Below are 16875 nucleotides of genomic sequence, written 5' to 3' on the forward strand. Positions count from 1 at the left end.
GATCTAGAAAATGAAGTATATGGATTAGGTAATTTTACACTTAACCTCATGATTCTAAATGTTGAATCTGACGCTACACTAGTCTTGCCTGCTATGTCAGTATTACCAGTTAAAGGTGAATTCTGTGTAAGAAAGAATGGTTCAGTACACCTGGGTCATAGTAAATGTGCCACTGTGATCGAATTCAGTGATAAAGGCAAATCTACATTTAGAGCTTCCCGTCACTCCTACTTCATATGTGGGCATACCGCATATATACGTCTACCTCCAGACTGGGATGGTACCTGTTACATTGCATTCCTTTTGCCACCTGTTTTTCTAGCCCCTCCTGATTATCATAGAAATACCAATCTAGTACACCATAGACCCCAGAGAGACACCCCGATTGTTGACTACACCGAAACAGCATGGGAACAATATACCGACTTCAATAAAGGTCTCTTTCCTTACATAGGTGTTGTCTCAAACAGTAAATTGATACGTAGATTAACAAGAACCCTTGAAGCCGTAGTGAATGAAACTACCTCTGCCCTAGGCAACTTAACAGAGGAGCAGTCTGCGATGCGGATTGTTGTTCTTCAAAATCGTCTTGTCCTTGACGTCATCCTAGCAGATAGGGGCGGAGCTTGTAGGGTCATCGGATCAAGTTGCTGTGTTTTCATCCCAGAAAACGCGCCATCTGTATATAAAGCCATAACTCGTCTTCACAAGATTGCAAATCAGATACATCAGAATGCAGGCACCTGGACATGGTCCGGTTGGTTCTGGAGCATGTTGTCAGCCTGGGGATGGAAAGTCCTATCCTTCCTAGGTATTGGCCTTCTCATAGTATTCAGTTGCTGCCTATGTCTACAATGTGGACCAGCGATTTGCGGCCTGTGTGCCACATCGTGTACTCCACGTTCAAGTTTTCATTCAAGATCCCGGAAGAAGAAAGAAGAGCAAATGATGTTACATGAACAGATTGATGGATTCCTGAAGATCGATATTTCATGAGGGTCCGTAGGGGACAAGGAGGGAATGAGGAAATATGAATTTTTTATGGTCAATTGTGTCCCCTATCTAGACCCCAACGGCTCCATGTACATGCTACAAGTACATGTATGTTCCCTCCACTTCAAGCTATGAAGACGCAAATACAATTGTGTCCAACGTTAATATGTACTCTTTCATATCTGCCATGAATGGGCCAGATATTCCGTTCCTAAGTATGCCTTACCACCGTCTTTATATGGTACACTTTTCACGTTTTACAGTTCAGGCGAGTAGGCCCTGAATTCTGCCATCGAGCCTTTTCTTGCTTCTGCCTCTGAATGCTCCAGCCTGGACCTGCATCTGTATCCATGAACTTTGTCCTACTCCCTGCGCGGCTAACGGTGCCTAGCCCGGCCTGTTGCCTGCCAAAACTAAATTCGGCCTTCAAGTTATCTGTTCCGCTCCTCAAGAAATGCATTCCTGTCTAAGTAGCTTAGGTAAACATCCCTCTAGCTGCAGAGCAAAGGGCCCGGCCTTACTATCTCTGTGCAAGTAATTCATGACTCTCGTTACCATGGTAGGCCCATGCCCCCCTCGCATCTCATGTAGACACTTAGACGCTTGTACACGCACTAGCAGTCAGTATAGAATAGGATCTGTCCGAGAAGACCTTTCCTTCCAGATAAAATAGTTCCTTAAACACAAGATATTAGATATGATTTAGGACTAGGTTGTCCTGACACCCCAGACTTCTGTCTCCACATGTAGGGCTAAATGTCAAGTTCCCTTCACCCTCTAGTTGCACGTCAATCACACGTCATGCGGCTGCGCGCGCATCTCTGCCAGATATTTCTGCTGACACTGCAGGATTCTCTTATGGATCCACCCACTTGTGACATCATTTTAAATGACGTTTCTAGTATACGCCTATTATTACGCCTATTTTCATTACGTATGTGTATTCTTATCTGTATTATCAGCTGTTACGCCTCCTGCATCTGTCTTAATGTAATGCTTTTCATATATATATGATTACTTGTCAATAATGCATTGCCTATCCCTTCCTGAACCTTCGTGGTGATGGAATATGATTGCCTGGTTCGAACCATAATTCCTTTGTAAGGAATAAAGTCCTTTTCAGAACCTCTAATACCACGGATTCTGCCTCTTATTTTGACTTATTCTTACTAGACTTTACCGCATAAAAAATAGTACAGGTAATTTAAATATTTACCACACATCCGTCCTTGGTATTCCTGTTGACTGGTGTAGAGCTCGGCCTGCTGGGTTTTTATCTCTGTGAGGGTCACCGCTACCTGGCTCAACACCCTGGTGTCCCGCCGGTATGCGGCCATGATGTCCTGTATGTGTGACATACCGGTCCCTTCGGCTGGCTGGTCAGGTTCTCGCCTCCGCCGTCCTCCACTCCCACCACCCCTGCCCACACAAGCCTGGGCTGCCGTTGTGGGCACATCGGGTCTATGGGACCCCTGAAGGATGGCAGTGGCGGGGTTGTCTGCCTCCTCCTGGGTGCCCGTTGCACCTTGTCCCTCCTGATCAGACAGGCTCAGTTGTTCAGTGTGGGCAGGACTCCGCGGGGTCTCCTGGGATGTGGCAGTCATGGGGGTGGTGGTTGGCACAGATGTCCCTGAACCAGGTGCTGCAGGGGCTTGGACACCAGAGGGTCCAGGTTGGTCAGTGTCATCCGCGGAGTGTTGAGAGGCATCGCTGCCGGTGGGGTCAGGTTCCTCACGAGCCTGTGACTGTGAATCTTCCCCCCCATTGTTGGGGGGATGTTCTTCACGTTGCCCTGTGTGTAAGAGACAGACAATGTTAATGCTGTTTCATGCAACATGCATGTTTCATACACATTCAAATTGGCACTGTTCCTCCAGGTAGTTGTATGTGCCTAGCATTCTCCTGAATGTTCACTTGTGGATGGGTATGTTGCGGGGGACAGATTGATATGTTTTCCTGAGTCTTTGACATGTCGAATTGCGGCTTGGGTGCTTCTTCGGCTATGTATTGGTCTTGTTGTGTTGCATGTCCATTGTGACAGTGGGTGAATCCATTGCCTGTCCTGATGATGTTTTCTTGTGTGTGACAGGGCCTGCTGGTGGGTGTAGTGTGATTTGGCACTGGGGCTCCCAGGTGATGTAGCTGTCCCCCCATGGAGCATGCTGCCTTGACAGTGAGTGTGAGTTCCTGTCCTAGCTATCTGACCTTGTTGTCTTGGTGTTGGTGTTTGCACTGGTCACAGGAGGGCCTTGTGCTGCCTACACCAGGGCCGAGTGTGCGCTATCTTGTCAGTACTTTCCCAATCTCTGTGCATTGCGCATGGTGCATGGGTATGTTGCTAGGCCATATGGGATGAGGGCAATTGTGTCTGATTAGGATTTCAAGCAAGCATTTTGTGGCACCCACCCTCCATGCATACTGGACATCTATTCTTGGGTTGGTGCTTCGTGTAGCATGGGACATATCATGGCCTTGCTTTCTCAATGGGGCATACACATGTTATTGTCATTCACATTGTTTTTGACTGTGGTTGTGGCCGGTGATGGCTTGGGGGTAGTTGCGTGCATTTGGTGTAGTTGGGGTGTGGATGGCATTACCCCCCTGTTACGTAAGTTGTTGGTGTACTCACCAGGCTCTGTGAGTCCTTGGAGTCCATGTACTCCCACCGGCGGAAGCGTGCCCATCACCTTCTCCTCCCAGGGATGGTAATGTACTGGTCTGTGAGGTGCCCCACCTCCAGTGATGTTGCTCTGGGCGTGCTCCTCTATCATTTTCCTCTTGACAGCCCTCCACAGATCATACCACCTGGTTTGGCAATCGTTCCTGGTCCTTCTGATGGGTGCAACAGCATTCACCCTATCAACGATCCTCTGCCACAGGGTTGATTTTTCAGCTATGCTGGTCTGTCTGACCAATGTTCCAAACAGCTGTGGCTCGACTCTGATAACTTCATTGACAAGGATCTCCAGCTCCTCCCTTGTGAACTTAGGATTCTTGTCTGTGGGCATGGTGTGGGGTGAGGGTGTGGATGGTTGTGGGTGTGTGTGTGTGAATGTGACGGTGTGGGTCTCAATGTGAAGAGGGGGTATGTGTGAAGGAGGTTGTGTGAAGGTGTGTAAGTTAAGGTGGATGGGTGCAGTTGTTTGTGTGGTGTCTCTCAGCAGTGGGTCTGTTGCAAAGGCTCATGGTTTGTGTGTGTGAGCCCTTTTTATTGGTCAATTTGTGGGTGGGGCTCAGTTTGAATTTTTGGTGGGTGTGTTATAAAGGGTGGTTGTGAGTTTGCCCCTCTGTTTGCCTGTTTGGTTGTGTCCAGGTCAGTCCTTTCCATTTTTGGTGCAGTGTAGACATGTTTTGTGGTGTTGTGCGAGTCGAATGGACACTCCTTGTGCTGTTTTACAGTGTCTGTGGTTCAGTACGGTACAGGGGTACGAGTCGTACAGGCTCACCCCCCCATGCATTGTGTATGTACGGTGCATACCCCACCATTGCTAGGTACGGTGTGTACACCGCCATCGCATATGTGCGGTGCGTACCCTGCCATAGCTAGGTATGGTGCGTACCCCGCCATCGCTTATGTACGGTGCGCACCCCGCCATTGCTGGGTACGGTGCGTACCCCACCATCGCTTATGTGCGGTGCGTACCCACCATTGCTAGGTACGGTGCGTACCCCGCCATCGCTTATGTACGGTGCGTACCCCGCCATTGCTAGGTACGGTGCGTACCCCGCCATCGCTTATATACGGTGCGTACCCCGCCATTGCTGGGTACGGTGTGTACCCCGCCATCGCTTATGTGCGGTGCGTACCCGCCATTGCTGGGTACGGTGCATACCCCACCATCGCTTATGTACGGTGCGTACCCCGCCATTGCTAGGTACGGTGCGTACCCCGCCATCGCTTATGTACGGTGCGTACCCCGCCATTGCTGGGTACGGTCCGTACCCCGCCATCGCTTAAGTGCGGTGCGTACCCGCCATTGCTATGTACGGTGCGTACCCCGCCATCGCTTATGTGCGGTGCATACCCGCCATTGCTAGGTACAGTGCGTACCCCGCCATCGCTTATGTACGGTGCGTACCCCGCCATTGCTGGGTACGGTGCGTACCCCGCCATCGCTTATGTGCGGTGCGTATCCTGCCATTGCTGGGTACGGTGCGTACCCCGCCATCGCTTATGTGGAAGTCATTCCCCGTGTACGAGACGGATGTTTTCCTTACAAATCGTAATTCGGTAACCCGGTCCGGATCGTACTTGTACGTTTGGAATCAATTTTTACAAATTGTCTGTAAAAGTGTCCGGGTCCGTGTCGTACTACTTTTCCAGACTCAAATTCGTAAGGATGGGGCGGATTCGTATGTATTTTTAACATACGAATCGTACTTCATAGGTCGGACGGGACTCGTACGATTCGTATGTAAAAATTTACAGATACGAGTCGTGCGGGGGAATAAAATACAGGATTGGAATCGGCCCCTAAATGAGTGAAGGTGCTGGATAGTAGATAAATATAATTTACTATACTAACTCCAGTCAGTATTAAATCAGGGAAGGTGCTGGATAGTAGATAAATATAATTTACTATTCCAACTCCAGTCAGTATTAAATCAGAGAAGGTGCTGGATAGTAAATAAATATAATTTACTATTCCAACTCCAGTCAGTATTAAATCAGAGAAGGTGCTGGATAATAAATAGATATAATTTACTATTCCAACTCCAGTCAGTTTTAAATTAGAGAAGGTGCTGGATAGTAATAAAACATATTTATGTATTGTTTTAAAATAAAATATTTGTAAATAATGTATATAACAATTTACACCTAATTCTAATATAATAATATACTATCAAAAAATTTAAGTTTTTTAAATATACACTTCTTAATTTAAAATATTTTACATGTAGAAGCTGAACATTTCTAAATTTCCATTAATATTTATTCTCTCAAAATAGATATTTATTGTATTTATGAAAACTTAAATTATTTAACCAGTAAATTATTTCCTTTTTTAATATTTCATGTAATCTCTGAAGATTTAATTATTAATAAAGATTTTAGCAATTTATAAAAAATTTAACAGTGCCCACCTTTATACCTTTACAACACATCACACTACAAAATTGTACATGACAATATTAATAAGATAACATTTATAAAAAATATTACATCACAAACAACAAATAAATATACAAATTAAATATAAATGTATCAAATTGTATATAAAATATTAAATGTATTAATTCTTTTACATTTAAACACATTTAAACACTCTCAGCAATTATTAAATATTAATAACATATTATTAATTTCTAATTTTTTAAAACACATCCCACCCTTATCCACTAATAACCCAACATCCCACTCCTAAAATTTACATAACGAATAATTGTTTTATAATTTTAAAAAAATTATTAATATCTCATAAAAATATATTTACTCTCAACAAAACATATTTTATATTAACATATTATTAAATTGGATATTTTTAAAGCACTCCCCACCCTTATCCCCTAATAACCCAACATCCCACTCCTAAAATGTAAATAACATTTTTATACATTTTAAACAATTGTTATTTATACTATTTTTACATTATTATTATTATATTCATATATTTTTTAACAATTCTACATTATCATTTTCGATATTACTTACCTTAACAAAATAACTATATTTTGTCATTTTTATATTTTATACTCTACATTTTAACATTCGGGTGCCGATTCCGATCCTGTAAAACCCGGGTACAAATGGTCGTACGGAGCGTTTTCTCCGTACGACTCGTACCCGGGAATTCCACCGTACATCCAGCAAGTACGATTCGTACAGAAATACCATTTCCGTACGAACCGGAAAAAACACCGGATGGCTAAAAAATACATACAATTCCGATTCCGAGCCATCGCCCACATCGTACGCGTCATCATGTACGGTGCGTTCCCCAACATGGCATATGTACGGCGCGTACCCCCCACCCGCGTATGTACAGCGCGTACCCCCCACCCGCGTATGTACGACACGTACCCCCCACCCACGTATGTACGGTGCGTACCCCCCACCCACGTATGTACGCACCGTACCCCAGGCATACCCCAATCCTCGCGTATGTACGCACTGTACCTCCCACCCGCGTATGTACGCACCGTACCCCAGGCGTACCCCAATCCTCGCATATGTATGGACCGTACATACACGAGGATTGGGGTATGCCTGGGGTACGGTGCGTACATATGTGGGTGGGGGTACGTGCCGTACATATGCGGGTGGGGGGTACGTGCCGTACATACGTAGGTGGGGGTACGCGCCGTACATACGCGGGTGAGGGGTACGCGCCGTACATACGTGGGTGGGGGTACGTGCCGTACATACACGGGTGGGGGGTACACGCCATACATACGCGGGAGGGGTGGGAGGCTGGGGGGGCCGTACGACTCGTACCCCAGGCACAAGTGTACTCGGGGTAAGGCTCGTACAAAGTTCGCTCCGTACGGAGCATTTTCCATGCGCTTGTGTTTTCGGACAGGCGGTACGGATCGTACTTGCGCGCTCGGACTTCAGTTTTATGATTTGTAAGTAAAACTGTCTGGGGACATCTCGTAGACTTTTCCCGAGGCGATTCGTATGTATTTTCCACGTACGAATCGTACTTCGCCATTTGTACGGGACTTGTACGATTCGTACGTAAAAAAATACGGATACGAGTCGTACGGGAAAACAATTACCAGGATCGGAATCGACCCCTCGATATTTAAAAAAAAATTACAATAATTAGATATTTTGGCATTAGATATACTGACAATCAATATTTTGGTAGATTCAATATTAAAAATTCGATATAATGTCATATCGATATTTTACCTTCAATATTATGTCCATTCACCGACAGGCCTATCTGCCTGGCCTGCAGTGGGACTTAGGACACCCTGTCTGCGCCACTGAACATTCACGGGGTTATGACGCACGATTTTGACCTCTAATTCCAAATTCAAACATGTGGTCTTCAGAAAGAACTGTCCTGTGTAAGTCTCCCAGAGGTAGTCCTGGGGCTGACCATTTAGAGCACATTTACCGCAGTCTGTGGCGCACCACAGACACATGTTGCACATGTATGAAACAAACCTTCAATGGGATGAGGGCAGAGAGGTCATGATTTGTCCATTTTACAGTGACCCTTACATGCCTTGCCAGCTTGCTAGTGTGAGAGAGAGAAAGGAAGAGATGGAGAGGAAGTGTTGAGAGTGGAGGAAATCTTTGGAGCTCACCTTTGTGCCACCGGTGTGTCTCCAACCACATGCCGGGAGATAGTGCAGTTCTCAAGTTTAGTGATCTAAAAGATAGTATAGAATTAGTAATTGAAGAGTACATACAACTGCACACGGGTAGTTCTATTTTTCGGTAAGGCACAATAAGGGTGGTGCACCCCATCCACTCCCACTGCATGGAAGTGTCTGTGCGCAAAGACTGCTGCACACTATCCAATCTCACCGCCCAGAGGTGACTGCCCGCTGCTGCGGAACGAAGTCTCTCTGCTCACCTTCTGCCACCGGCGTGTGAGTAAGAAGGTCCACCACTTGCTGAAGCAACCTTCTCAGGCATTGCGTACTCGTGGTCCAGCTGAAGTCACAATTCACATTGGGTGTTAATTGTGAGGATGGCCATGCATCATCGCAGATTTCTTGCGCGTTCAGATATGGTGGTGTTGGGGGGGAGGTGAACGTCGATTCGTGATTTACAGCCTGTTAGATAAAAAGCAAGATACGATTGTGTATCATGCATCCATTAAAGGAGAGAGAGAGAGAGAGAGAAAGAAAGGAAGAGTCAGTAGAAGACAGAGAAAGAGAGAAACAGTGAGAGGAAGAGAGAGGAAGAGAGAAAAGAAAGAGAGAGGAACACAGAGAGAAAGAGTGAGAAAGACGAAGAGAGACAGAGAAACAGAGAGAGAGAGAGAGGAAGAGAGCGAAAGAGGGAAAGAGTGTGAGACAGAGGAACAGAGAAGCAGAGGAAGAGTGAGAGAGAGAACCAGAGAGAGAGGAAGAGAAAGAGAGAGTAAGAGACAAATAATGTAAGAGGAAGGGGGAGATAGAAAGAGTGTGAGGGAGATAAAGGAAGGGATGAAGAGAGATACTGAGTGACCACACTGTGTACAAAACCATCACAGCTTACCTTTACGCCACCGCTCTGTCTTCAACCACATGCTGTGACCTAGTGGTACTCTCAAGCTCCCACATCTGAAAGATAGTACAGAAATAGTAATGGCAGAGCAGGGTTGGATTAGGATTCAAAATCGGCCCAGGCACGGTAAAATAAAGTGGCCCTCATTTGCGTATTGACTTTTCTCAAAACACTGCTTCTGCGAACTTTTATCAAAAAAAGGGGGGGTGGGGGAGATACAAAAAAATGCATGGATTCGTTCACACTGGTGACTTAAAAACAAGTGAGGCCACTTTTGCTCAGGCCCCCTGCCCTGCTAGGTATGGATACATTAATGGGCCGGCCCTGCGAGAGAAAGAAAGTGACACCTCTGCCTGTTGCTAAACGTAAGGTAATGATGCCCATCTGCCTCCAGAAAGGCCATTCAGACACCCACTGGGCCGCTGGCTATATCCGAACAACAGCGACACCGCTCAAATCTGTCCCCCAGACTGCTCCAAAAAGCAGCCCAAGGTTGGAACTGGGTACCAGCCTCTCGGGCATTGCACCAGTACCCACGTTACCAATCGGACGTCGTAGCAGAGTATATACGAGTGCGTATGGCTAAATCTCTCTGCCTTCTTTCTGCATTCAGGCTGCTGTATCCCATCCACTCCCACCTCCCAGAGGTATCTGCCCGAACGCTGCGCACCAAGGCCTCATTGCTCACCTTTTCGCGGTCACTGCACCCTCTACATCATGCAGCTCCGTTCTGCAAGGTAATAGATATCATATTTGGGACTGAGTCTTGATATCGCCATGGCAGAGGACATGCTAGTGCAAATATCATCATCACAGGTTGTACACCCGCTCAGTGCTTGCGGTGCTACTAACTCGATGAGAAGTGAGGCCATGCACTCTAAACTCTAAAATGGCGTAGAGCACGTGTGCCCGGTCTTTTATATTAGCAGGGTCACGTGTCTTGTGACGCCTGTGCTGGATGGGTCTGGTGTGGGTGTATACCAGCCGTGAGGGAGTGGCTGTGGCATCAGTATTGCCAGATTGGACTAGATCACGCACAATTGGGCTAAATTTTGCCAATTGTGTGGTAAAATTTTGGTTTGTGTTGGTTGCCAGATTAGAAATATATATAGAGCGCTCCAGCAAAGTAGTATGTTAAAGTGCTTTATTAGACGAATGTTTACTTGGCATCCTGCTGCAACATCAATTCTAATGCATTCACCATGTGCTTGACGCTGTCCCTGCCCCTTGTTCCGTAAAGTAGCAATATTGGGCTACTTTGGGCTTTTTGGATGGCTTTGGGCTATAGAAAGGTAAAAAAATCTGACAACACTGGATGCGGGTGTCCGTGTTGGAGTGCTACCGTCACCCGGGTTGCAAAAGCCAAAGTGTCATTCTGTGAGCCAAGTCCAACATAAAGGCCAACATGGAAGGTACGGAGAATTACTGACCCTATATTCATCCATAGTTACACACAAGAAAGATGGTGGACATGCGACATCTGTGTGGATATGAATGTTTATTGCACATTCAGTGGAGTGTTGCAGCTGTAGCAATACAGGGCCATGGAAAGTTGAAGTTTCAGTTTTTGGCACATGGAGGGCAGCCAATTAGAGACAAGCTCATTGTCGGAGTTAGGCTGCGCCAACATATGTACTTATTCACACACTGCGATGATCCTCACGTACTTATAAATTCACTATACACTCTGCTTGCAGTACTCTAATGATGCAGTCTCTACGTACATACTTGTACAATGACCGAGACAGAGTTACATAACTAAAGTTTTCCCCACTGTCAAAGGTAAGATGGTTGTATACACTGTCCAGAGCACTATGTAATGTGGTAGGGCCTAGGGGCAGCATGTTGGATAGATAATGAATACACGGACACAGATAGATAGTGGAACTGGGTACGGGCACGTGCGCTCGACTCCTTTTTATTACCAGGGTCACATGTCCAGTGACGTTTGTGGTGGATGCATGTGGGTTGATTGTAAGCGAACAGTCCGGGAACGGTTGGTGCTGGTAACAAGTACAACAGTAATCATTGGATCAGACACAAAGATTCAATCATAAAGGGTCAATGATTTTTGCTGCACTAAGGTAAGGGTACTAGATATGAAATCATACAGAAAAGATTCTATCGTACAGGGTTAATGACTTCTGATACACTGAGGTAGGACAGCAGATGTAAAATTATACACAATATTGTGTCAGAAAGGGTGCATGAGTTGTGGTACACTGAGATAGGGGCATCAGAAGCATTTAGCGTCTGCGCAGGTAGCGATGATGCATGGTGCGGGCGTGCCACAGAATCGCAACTCGATGTGAATTGTGAGCCCTGCTATCGCCAGTGTACATCGAAGGCATTAGTCAGCACAGACCTCGAGTAATGTTTTTAGACACTTTCTCTTGACAAAGTTCGAGGACATAGAGTACAATTCTCTCTAATAAATAAATCATGTTTCAATTTAAATTGTGAGCTCCGCTGACCGCAGTGTAGATGTATGGAACAAAAGATGAAACATTTATGGAAAACACTGAGGAAATCTTGTTTGTTCTGAGTACAGTTGTAAAGTACGGTATTCTGAAGCTGGAATCTGAACTGGTCGTTCATCATATTGTCTACCTTTTTCAGTAGGGAAGAGGTGTGGAAAACAACGAGCTTCCAAACTTGTTTCCCACACACTCATTGGAGTTCGTTTTGCTTTTTTCATCAGGAACAATTCAATAGTATGTCCTAAAAGTTCTATTGAATGTAGAGGATGTATAGTATAATGTTCATAAATTTCTTCTTTTATTGAATTGTCAACTTGAAATATGTGTTTCATCTTCTAAAGTCATTTCTTCTCCTTATGCGTCATCTGCAATCAGCACTCCATCTGAATTGTGAGCCCTGCTGTCCGCAGTGTAGATCGAAGCCAGTAGTCTGTACAGACATAAGTCTGCGGTTGTGTGCCACTGTGTTCGCAGGGGGCCTGTGTCGAGGAGGCCGGCAGACATGGCGGCAGCCACGTGGCAAGGTGAGGGCCGCTGCTCTGGCAGACGGGTTGGCCTTCACACAAGTGAACCACGCCCAGAGCCCCGGCCTATTTATTCACACTTCTACGCTGGAGAGTCATACGTTGGAGCAGCCCACTGCACTTCCACTTGCAGGGGACTACGACACAGGTACATGACTGAGATATTCCACACTGTCTGAGGTAACATGTTTGCGTCCACTGTCCATAACACTACAAGCAGCAGCTTGTTTTTGGATCGCACAGCAGATTTGGCTGCTCGTTGAAAATATCGGGAAGTGGTGTTTTCGTGTTCTTTTTGCACTCTGCATATTATTAGCGTTAGTTGTTGCTCTCATTTGTGGTGATTTTTTTTTGTGGAAGCTATTGCTAGAAAGCATGCAATATTGGCTGTTTTCCCCAGGTTCAGAATGGAATGATAATGTAAAATCACTGAAATAACCATAGGTTTAATGAACATTAAAATTAGCTTTTAAAAAACCTTTGAAATTCACTGAAAAAAACATAGGTTTCAGGGACATTATAGTTACAAATTAGCATTTAAAAAACCATAGAAATTCACTGAAAAACCATAGGTTTCAGAGACGTTATAGTTAGTTGCACATTTCACTCGTACAAAACCAGAGAAATTCAGATGTTATAGTTGGTAGAGCTGACTATAACCCGCGCCCCCGCAATGCACTGCTGATGACGTCACATATTACATCACTCATGACATGGTCAGTGGCATCACTGATGACATCACTGATGACATCTCAAATGACATCACTGATGACATCACTGATGATATCATCCATGTGATAATTTGATGCACCTCTTCACACCCTAATATAACCTTTGATACACCCACTCTAAAATACTGACTACCATTTTCTAAACCATAGACAAATCAATAGCAGTTACTATATACCCACAGACTACTTCCTAGTTACACACACACATTCATTCATTCACCCACACAGTAACTCATACATGGAGTCACTCATCAATATAGCACTATTATATGTACTCATACACATATACAAACACTCATACACCGTCATTCATCCATAGAGTTATTGACACACGTAGCTAGTCATGTAAAGAATCTATAACACTGCCGTTTACTCACCTATACAGTTATACATTCAGGGGCCGATTCACAGAACTAACTTAAGACAAAATCCTAAACGTACTACTTTTGGTATTCACAGAAGTTAAGATTTTGTCTTAAGTTTGTCTTAAGACAGACTTAAGACAAAATCCTAACTTAAGCATGTCTTAAGTTTGTTTTAAGACAAACATAAGACAAAATCCTAACTTCTGTGAATACCAAATGTAGTAAGTTTAGGATTTTGTCTTAAGTTAGTTCTGTGAATCGGGCCCATAGTATCTAGCCTATTAATACAAGTAGTAACAAATACTGACTCTCTTATACAATCACTGACACATGCACACACTCATTTATACAGCCACTGTCACAATTACTCACTATCACATAGAGTCATTTATATACTCCAACACTCATATATACTCATATATACTGCCTTTCACATATGTAGTTACTCACACATATACCAGTGAGATATACATTCAATCTCCAACACAGTGATACACACACACACTCACCAAAACAGCTATTTCCACATGCACTATTGTACCCATACACCTAGTAAATTATCCAGTCACACATGTTGGCAGAAAGTTACACACCACCCACCCACCTACACAAACACTGAGCCACTCATACTAACACTTATGCTTCTAATAAGTAAGCCATATAGACAGTCATGTACCTAATCATTAACCCATGCAGCAGCTTATACAACAACTGAGAGAGTGATACAGACATTCACACAGTTTAGTCAGTAACCCATGCATTCAGTAAGAGACATTTAATCATTGACTTATACAGTCAGTCACACACCTATTAAATCCTCCACCCAGACCCTTATACACCAACTCATTCTTCAATACACCTTTGCATTAACATATATAAAATATATTTAAAGTTTCCAAAAACACACATTCACTGGAGGATGTCATCAGTGATTTCATCAGTGATGTCATATGAGATGTCATCAGTGATGTCATCAGTGATGTCACTGACCATGTCATGAGTGATGTAATATGTGACGTCATCAGCAGTGCATTGCGGGGACGCGAGTTATAGTTAAATGTGCAACTAATTATAACGTCCCTGAAACCTATGTTTTTTTCAGTGAAATTATATATATATATATATATTCAGTGAAAAAACCATAGGTTTCACACACGTTATAGTTAGGAATTAGCATTTAAAAAACCTTAGAAATTCAGTGAAAAAACCATAGGTTTCACACATGTTATAGTTAGCTGGACATTTTACTCGTAAAAAACCAATGAAATTGCCCCGTTATAGTTAGTTCAGCTAACTATAACTCGCGCGCCCGCAATGCACTGCTGATGACGTCACATATTACATCACTCATGACATGGTCAGTGACATCACTCATGACATCACTGATGACATCTCAAATGACATTACTGATGACCTCACTGATGACATCATCCAGTGAATGTGGGTTTTTCTGAAAATTAAATATGTTTTATATATGTATATCTCAAGGTCGATGGAAGAATAAATGGGTATATAAGTGTCTAAATGGATGATTTGTTTTTGAAAAATTGATTGTTTAACTGACTGATTAAGTGTATCATAGTGAATACATGTTTTAGTGAGTAATGTTTAAATATGTATATATCTGTATCAGTCTCTCACTTTGTGTATAAGTGGCTGCATGGGTTGGTGAGTAGCTACATGGGTGTCTATATAGGTTATTAGTTGGTTTTTTGAGTATCAGTCTGAGTGTCTGCATGGTTCGGTGGGGGGTATTACGTAGTGCATAGGTGCATGAATGAGTGACTCACTGTTTGTATGTGTTGAACAGACCATGTGTGCAGGACTGCATGGGTGGATGAGTGTGTGTATGGGTGTGTTAGTGAGTGAATGACTGTCTCAATAGTGTCTTTATGAGTAACTACATATGTTTAAAACTAGTATATGTGACTATTGGTGTATATATGTGAGTATATGGAAGGGTGAGAGATTGGAAGAGTTCCTGTATGAATAAGTATGTGTTTCTATAAGTGATTGTTTAAAAGACTAAGTATGTGTAAGTTTCCGTAGAAGTAAGTATGGTGGTGTGTGTATAACTGTATATGCAAGTAAATGTATGCTTGATTCTTTATTAGCACGAGTGACTATGTGTGTGAGTAACTCTATGGATGAGTGGCATTGTGTAACAGGATGTATAGGTGTATGAGTACATATGATGAGTGAGTACATGTATGAGTGACTGTATTGGACTGTTGGTGAATGAGTGGATGTGGATGTGGATCTTAGAATTACTGAAGAGGTTGTTGTAACTGTTATTGGTATGTCCATTGTTTTTGAAAATTTTAGTCTCTATTTTTGAATGTGTGTGTCAAAGGTTATATTAGGGTGAGAGGAGGTCTGCCACTCTATCACAAGGATGATGTCATCAGTGATGTCATCAGTGATGTCATTTGAGATGTCATCAGTGATGTCATGAGTGATGTCACTGACCATGTCATGAGTGATGTAATATGTGACGTCATCAGCAGTGCATTGCGGGCGCGCGAGTTATAGTTAGCTGAACTAACTATAACGGGGCAATTTCATTGGTTTTTTACGAGTAAAATGTCCAGCTAACTATAACATGTGTGAAACCTATGGTTTTTTCACTGAATTTCTAAGGTTTTTTAAATGCTAATTCCTAACTATAACGTGTGTGAAACCTATGGTTTTTTCACTGAATTTCTAAGGTTTTTTAAATGCTAATTCCTAACTATAACGTGTGTGAAACCCATGGTTTTTTCAGTGAATTTGCAAGGTTTTTTAAATGCTAATTTTTTTTTTTTCTTCTATTTTTTCTAACATATTTTTAATTTAATTATCTTACATTTTATAAAGACTATGATTAAATTTTTAAAATTCTTTAATATGTTTTTTTAAATATATTTTTTAAAATAAACATGTAAAATTTATTTGCAGTACTTTTTTTTAAAAAAAAATATTTTTTTAGTACGCGTACCGTAACCTCACGGTAAGCGTACGGTTTACGCAACGTCCGTAATCTATCTACGCTGCTTGCGTATAGTTACGCACTTTGCGTAGCCGCGCGTACTGCGCGTGGGACGCGTGCGCGCTTACGCCACACGCGCACGTTACGCGGAAGTGTCGGGTAGTGACTGTTATGCGCATGCGCGCAAGCGCGTGTCTTTTTGACGCGCATGCGTACTTTTTGCCGTAAGCGTACCGTAAGCGTACGGTAGGTCATGTGATCATGAAACACAACTTTTGATTGGTTGAAACTACTTTCAGTTCTAGAACTCTCCTACACCACACCCATTCCCCTCATTTCTGCTTGTGATCCCTTGGGAGAAGGAGCTGGTTTGTCTTTGGGATACGATGGCAGAACAGCAGAGCTCTTCTGAGAGTGAGGCTAGCACTAGCAGCACTGTCTTGAGGCAGAGAGCGAGGAAACAAAAGCCCTCTTATGTATGGGATTATTTTACTTTTCCTGAAGGCCAGCAAAAGGTGAATGCACCCTTAGTTACTTGCAGGCTGTGTAAGCGTGTACTTTCTAGAGGTAATCCTGACAGGAAGTATTCCTTTGGGAATCACACCATGAAGAGACACCTCCAGGATGTACACAGAAGGACACAT

The sequence above is a fragment of the Triturus cristatus genome, chromosome 2_1 (assembly GCF_964204655.1).
Source record: "Triturus cristatus chromosome 2_1, aTriCri1.1, whole genome shotgun sequence".
NCBI classification, from domain to species: Eukaryota; Metazoa; Chordata; class Amphibia; order Caudata; family Salamandridae; genus Triturus; species Triturus cristatus.